The following is a 6,746-nucleotide window of genomic DNA, read 5'->3' as shown; positions in this document are numbered from 1 at the left end:
ATATGGATTTTGGAAAACAGCCATCTCAATCCTCATCTTCTTCTGACGGTGAAACCTTTGATCTCTACATGCAAGATTGGGAGCATGAACTAGAAGAGATGGAAAAAGAGGAGGAAATATTAAAACAGTTGATCTTGTGCCACCAGAACAAGAGAGGAAAGCGCCGAGGGTCGATTCCTGGCCATGTAGTTATCAATCGAGGGAGAGAAGGTAACTCTCGTATTTGGAATGATTATTTTTCTGAAAACCCCACATATGAGGAAAATATTTTTCGTAGAAGGTTTCGATGTCGAAGAAGTCTTTTTCTTCGCATTGTTAATGGAGTAAAAGAGCATGATGACTTTTTTGTGCAAAAAAAAGATGGTGTTGGTAAATTAAGATTATCTACTTTGTAGAAAGTAACAACTGCACATCGTATGTTAGCATATGGAACATCAGCAGATATTGCTGATGAATATATTAGGATTGGCGAGTCTACTTCAATCCTATGTTTAAAGAAATTTTGTAGAGCAATTATAGAAGTTTTTGGAGAAGAATATTTGAGGTATCTAAATACAAATGACTTTGCACGATTACTACAGAAAGGCGAAGGAATGTTGGGTAGTTTAGACTGTATGCACTGGGAATGGAAAAATTGTCCAACAGGTTGGGCGGGACAATACTCAGGGCGCCATGGAGGCCCGACGATTATTCTCGAGGCAGTATCATCATATGACTTATGGATATGGCATGCTTATTTTGGGTTACCGGGCTCCAACAATGATGTTAATGTATTACAGTCATCTAATTTATTTGATAAATTAGCACAAGGTGTTGCTCCTCCTGCTTTTTATACTATTTTAAGAAAAAATTATGACACCGGTTATTACTTGGCTGATGGGATATATCCCAAATGGTCCACCCTTGTACAAACTATATCCTAACCCCAGGGTCCAAAAAAACAGTACTTTGCTGCCAAACAAGAAGGATATCGAAAAAAAATGTGGAGAGAGCATTTGGAGTTCTTCAGGCACGATTTGCCATTATTAAAGGACCAGCACGATTTTGGGATAAACGAGTATTACACGACATCATGATTGCTTGTGTGATACTATATGACTGTAGAGGATGAACGGGACGAGGAACCCGATATTGTTGATTCTACTCAATTTCCAGTCATTGAAGAGCTTGAAGCCAATGATGATGAACGATTCCTTGCGCGACATAGAAAGATCCAAGATAGAGAGGCTCATTTTGAGCTTCGAAATGCACTAATTGAACACTTATGGAAGAGACACGGGAATGAAGGAATATAAATTTTAATGTAATTTTTATTTGATGTATTTTATTTTTAATGTATTTCATGTTTGATGTATTTCATATCTAATGTATTTTAATTTTTAATATTCACATTGGGGATAATTTTGAGTAATTATATTTTAGGATACATAATTTATTAGACTCATTTTTATAAATAATAAAAAAAATTAAATTTAAATTAACTCAAAAATAATTTAATATTTGACTCATTTTTATAAATAATAAAAAAATTAAAATTAAAATTAACTCAAAAGTAATTTAATATTAGACTCATTTTAAAGGTCTCGATGAGACCTTTCCAATGGTATTATTTTTGTTAAAAACCGATTAGTAAAACTAATTATATACTTAGCTTAACTAACTAAATTATTTAACAAATGATACAAATGGAATTAAAATTATTGAATATAACACTATTGGGCAATTTTGGCATTTTTAAAAAGTTGATATGACAAATGGAGCCCGGCTCCATTTTCATGGTGGGGCTCCAAAATTTGGAGCCCCACTATTCATGGCTCCAAATTTGGAGCCCCATATAGAGCCTGGTTGGAGCTCCACCGGGCTCCAAAGTTAGAGTTTTGGAGCGCGGTTGGAGATGCTCTTATCCCTTATTACGTTAGAACTATTTTTTTTCGTTTTAAATTTGGGTACATAGTTTCAAATTAACAAGTAAACTTAAATTTTCTTTACTTTAGATTAGAAATATTATTCATCCAAATTATTTTTTTTACTATGCAAAAATTTAATTATAATTTTATTCTTAATTTTGTTAAAGTTATTTTAAAAATCCTCTCCTACCACTTACATCTCATTTCACAAATTAAAAGTTTTTCCTTTATTTGTCCACTCAATTTTATCACAAATATTATTTTTCTTACCGCCCAACATATCTCTTAATTATATTTTTGAAAAGCGAGTATAATATATGAAAATAGGTTTAAAAGGTAAAATAGTAATTTTATCAAATAAAATGAGTGTTAATATTTAGTAATTATTTAAAAAATAGTACAAATAGTGCTTAATAGTGTGATATCAGGTCTACCACTAACTATTTGGTTATAAATTTTCAAATGATTGGTTATATACGTAGTGTACTTATTGGGCTGAACGTAAATATTTGATATATATATATGAACCTCTATGCATGTAATGACTACATATAACATAGGCTAGATATATAATTTTTTAGGTATGTAATGTTTCAGTGACATGCTATGTAAGCATGCAATCAATGTATACATCTAACTAAATAAATATAAAATTAATATATAATCTAACCAAATAAGTATGCAGTTGGTGTATACGCATATAGTTATTGCATATGTAAACAATAGTAGTATATAGATACTGATGGAAGAGAGTTAAGTGGTGTGAGAATTTGTGATTAATAGAAAAAAAAGAATAATAAAGTAGGTAGATCAGTCATATCAAAAGGAGTAATGGTGGCTTCTCTATGTCTGCATTTAAGAAGGTCCATGCAAAGTAAATGTCAAACGAGCTAAAATATTAATATATTATGACAATAATTTTCTTAAAAGCTTGATCTATAAAAAAGGATCATATAATATATAAAAGTTTAAATAGAATAAGTTGTTAGCATACTTTCAGCCAATAGTTTGTGCATTTAAGTCTTTTAAGAATAAATTTCTCTAACGAATAAATGTTTGATGTTAAGAATTGTTGTGCGTGGCATGACACCTAGCACTAGTTGTGCCACTAGTACACCACTATGCCAAGCCATGCTGATATGTGTTGATATGAAGCCAAATTGTTTTTAATATTTTCTTATTTTCATTGGTCACCATTAAACATCTTTAGTGTTATTTTTGTGTTAGCAATATGCAATATAACAATTCTTGTAGTGAAATGAAGTTTTAGTAGATACAGCTAATTTTGATATTTATAAATATCACAAAATATAATATATGATCCAACAAATAACTTGCATTTAAAAAATATATGTAGAAATTTAAAATGATGGATCTAGGTCCATGTCCAGTAAATTTAAGTCAAACCAAGTGAGATCTAAATTCAAAATCAAGATCCCTCCAAAAATCTAAAATATTTTTATTGCATAATTTTCAATCTTTTTCAAAATTTTACCTATTCCTATGAATTTCAACAATTAAGTAGAAAGTAATCATAGTAGAAATCTACGGCAAAATTAAATTAAGTTGAAAATAAGATGAGAGGAGATAGTAAAAAAGAAAGAAGAAAATTATGAGTTAAGGAAATTTAATGATGAGATAGAGCAACACCTGATGGATGATTCTTTATCTTTTATCGAGTAAGTCATAACAGTATGAGATGTGTCAATACACGGGAGATAGAAAGAGAAATAGAGATAGCAATAAGTAAGAAAATTAATATAATAAAATAAAGTTGAGATGCTAGTCTATAAAAAATTAAAAATTGAGGCATTCAACTAGCCATTTAATTTGTAAAATTTTTTAGGCACGCTCTGTTAATTTGGATGAAAAAGCTAATAGTCTCACTTTGGTAGTAAGTATACGAACTAATTTGAGACTTTTTGCAATATAGAAGGTAAAGTGATTTTGAACATAAATACAATGAGGTAAAATATATTTAACCCTAAATGAAAAGATAAAAATATTTGATAAGGGCACTTTTTATAAATAAATTAGGGTGTGAAAAGAAGAGAAAAAAGTTAATAAATAAAATATAGAAACTTATAATGTAGGTAAAATTAAAATAATATTTATGAATTGATATTAACAATATAATGTATATCTGTATTATTCCTAATAAATTATTTATTACTGCCCTTATTTTTTTTTCTTTTGGATAATAATTAGATTACTATCGATAATTATCAAAACAATTTTTATTTACAAATACTATTTATAAATTACTATATATGTATGTTATTGCTATTATACCACTAGTATTATTAGTATTACATTATATATCAATTTCTTCTTATTTATTAATTTATTATTATGAATCTTGATTATTATTATTTTGTTCTTATATATTCTGGGTTGCTATATTTTAAGTTTAGGTCACTTCCTTTTTAATATATAGGGACCAAAATCTTTTCCAGCAATATACACGAGATTATCTTAGGAGCTAAACGGAAGAAAGCATTTGAAGAGAATCATATATTGAAAGAAAAGTTAGATGTTATGACTCAAGAGCAAATTATAATGAATAATGAATTTATTGAGTTGAAGATAATGATGATTATCTTTTAAAAAAGGTTCATGAAAGACTACCAACGAATGAAAGCCAAGGATACACTTAGCTAATGAATATGTAATATATACATTAAAAGTTATGTTTCTTTTAGAATAATACTAATTATGTGTTTTCATATTAATAGGTCTTTATAATTTTAATATTGTGCATAATACTACGCCTGCAGAAAAATACTAATAATTAGAATCTAACTATTGTATTTAATCTTACCAGGTCACAAAAATAATGAATTATCTATTTTTTATTGAATTAAGTTATTTTGTGTAACTAGACATCTTTCAATAACGTATTACTTCATTGCCCTTTTCCAAGTTAAATGTTGTTATTTCTTTTTCTTTTTAGAGAAATATATGAAATAGATTAAAAATTAAATATAATTCGTAATTCCATTTTATAACAATTATATTATCTTCTCATGGTTATTTTCATCTTTTTTGGCCAAAAAAATAAGTTAACTAATTTATCAAAATTTACAAAATAGAAATATGATCGCAAATACCGTCAAAAATATTCATCCAATTTTAAAATATTATTTCACTATAAAAATATTATAATATATTACTAAGTATATTGCAGTTGTATTTTAATAATTAAAAATTAAATATAAGTTATAATATTCTATAATGAAGTAGTCTCTATGTCATTGCTAGGTAGTATTTTATATAGTTTTTTAATTTTTGTAAAGAATATATATGTAGTAAAAAAAAGTTAATCCATCTTGACAGATAAGCCTAACAAAATATCAGACATTTTGCTAAGTTGTATCAAAAGTTCTATATAATGATTCAAAAATCATAATTATGAGATCACTAGAGCTAGGTCTTTGGTAAATAATTATCTTATACTAAAAAAATATTAATATTATATTTTTATGTGAGGTTGTTTATATAATTGACTTAGGCATGCAACAAGCATGTAAATTAACCTAGTCTTTCAAGAAATTGTAAACACTCACAAATTTATTGGCCTTGTGGTGCTTAATGAAAAAATAACATAATATTATAATGAATATGTTTAAAGTTTTAAAAAATTTTAAGTTTCAAATCCTTAATTAGGGGCTTTCTATTTGGATGTAATAATGAGTTACAAATCTTATCATCGGTTTATATGTCTTTGTATAAAAAAAAAACTTGTATCTTGTGGAGATATTGGGAACTCAAGAGTGTGTGCCCTTATTTATATTGTATTCTATTTTAATTTTAATCACAATAAAATTTGTTAGAATTCTTTTCTTTTTTGAATTGCAAATTTGTTGTTGAACACTTAAGAAGAGTGTGTTTAACGAGATATACATTTGACATGGTTGAGTTTGTGTATTGTTTTATATTTATTGGGAAATAAATTTTAACAAGACATTTTTTTTGTAAAGCCAATATGTGTTGCCTCAAAATTTTGTACAGTTAATGACATTCATATCTACACTTTACATGTGCCTGTATAAAAATAGAACCATATCCTAAAAGACAAAAGTCCTTATAAATAAATAAAAATGCATCAATGTCACCCTAGTTAGCTAGCCAATCTATAATAATATTAATGGACCGATCCTAGTAGCAAAATAAGATTCTAAAGAATTTAGTATAAAGCAACAAAATATCCATCATAGTCAATAACCTTGAGAGTGCTAAAGAAACAAACTAACCGTTTGGAGTGGGGCGACAATGTTAGTATTGAGTGTTTAACATGATATTTAATAGATAATATCTAACTCTATAAATAATTCCTGAATATCTCATGTTTAAATGTTGTCTTATTTAACTAATTTAATTCCACCAAATTAATTTAAGATGTTGTGTTTTTGATAAATTTTCCCACAAAAAAAATAAAAAATAAAAAAAATATTGCGTTTTGGATAAATTTTTCCACAAAAAAATTAACCTGTGTCCTTAGCCTGCAAGACAGCTCATCGCGCTCTTCTCTAATCTTTTCCACTCTTCAACCTCAAATCTCACGTCTTTCTCGTTCCTTAAAGCCATTGACAACTTGTAAGAAACTCTCATCAAACCTTTAGAACACATCCCAAATTTTCGATCAAGTCCAATCCCATGTCAAGAAACTCTCATTGAACCCTCCAATAGCTCCGTCGAAGCTTGTGTTTATCTTCACTGTCTCCGTCTTTTTCTTCCTCTTCTTCTTTTAACTACTTAATTTCACTACGATATCGATGCTCATTTGTGGTAATTTATCACCATCAGCGTCACCATTAGCTTCGCCAGCTTCCTCGTCGC

General features: G+C 28.1%; 1 pseudogene; it reads left to right on the top strand.

The window, feature by feature from the left end:
• LOC140775524 (uncharacterized) lies at positions 1-1,391 on the top strand (annotated as a pseudogene).
• The last annotated feature ends 5,355 nt before the right edge of the window (positions 1,392-6,746 follow it).

This window comes from Typha angustifolia, chromosome 14 (genome assembly GCF_048772165.1).
Source record: "Typha angustifolia cultivar Huaian chromosome 14, ASM4877216v1, whole genome shotgun sequence".
Taxonomy (NCBI): Eukaryota; Viridiplantae; Streptophyta; class Magnoliopsida; order Poales; family Typhaceae; genus Typha; species Typha angustifolia.
Note: the sequence above shows the minus strand (reverse complement) of the source record. Positions and strands in the feature narration are given on the sequence as shown.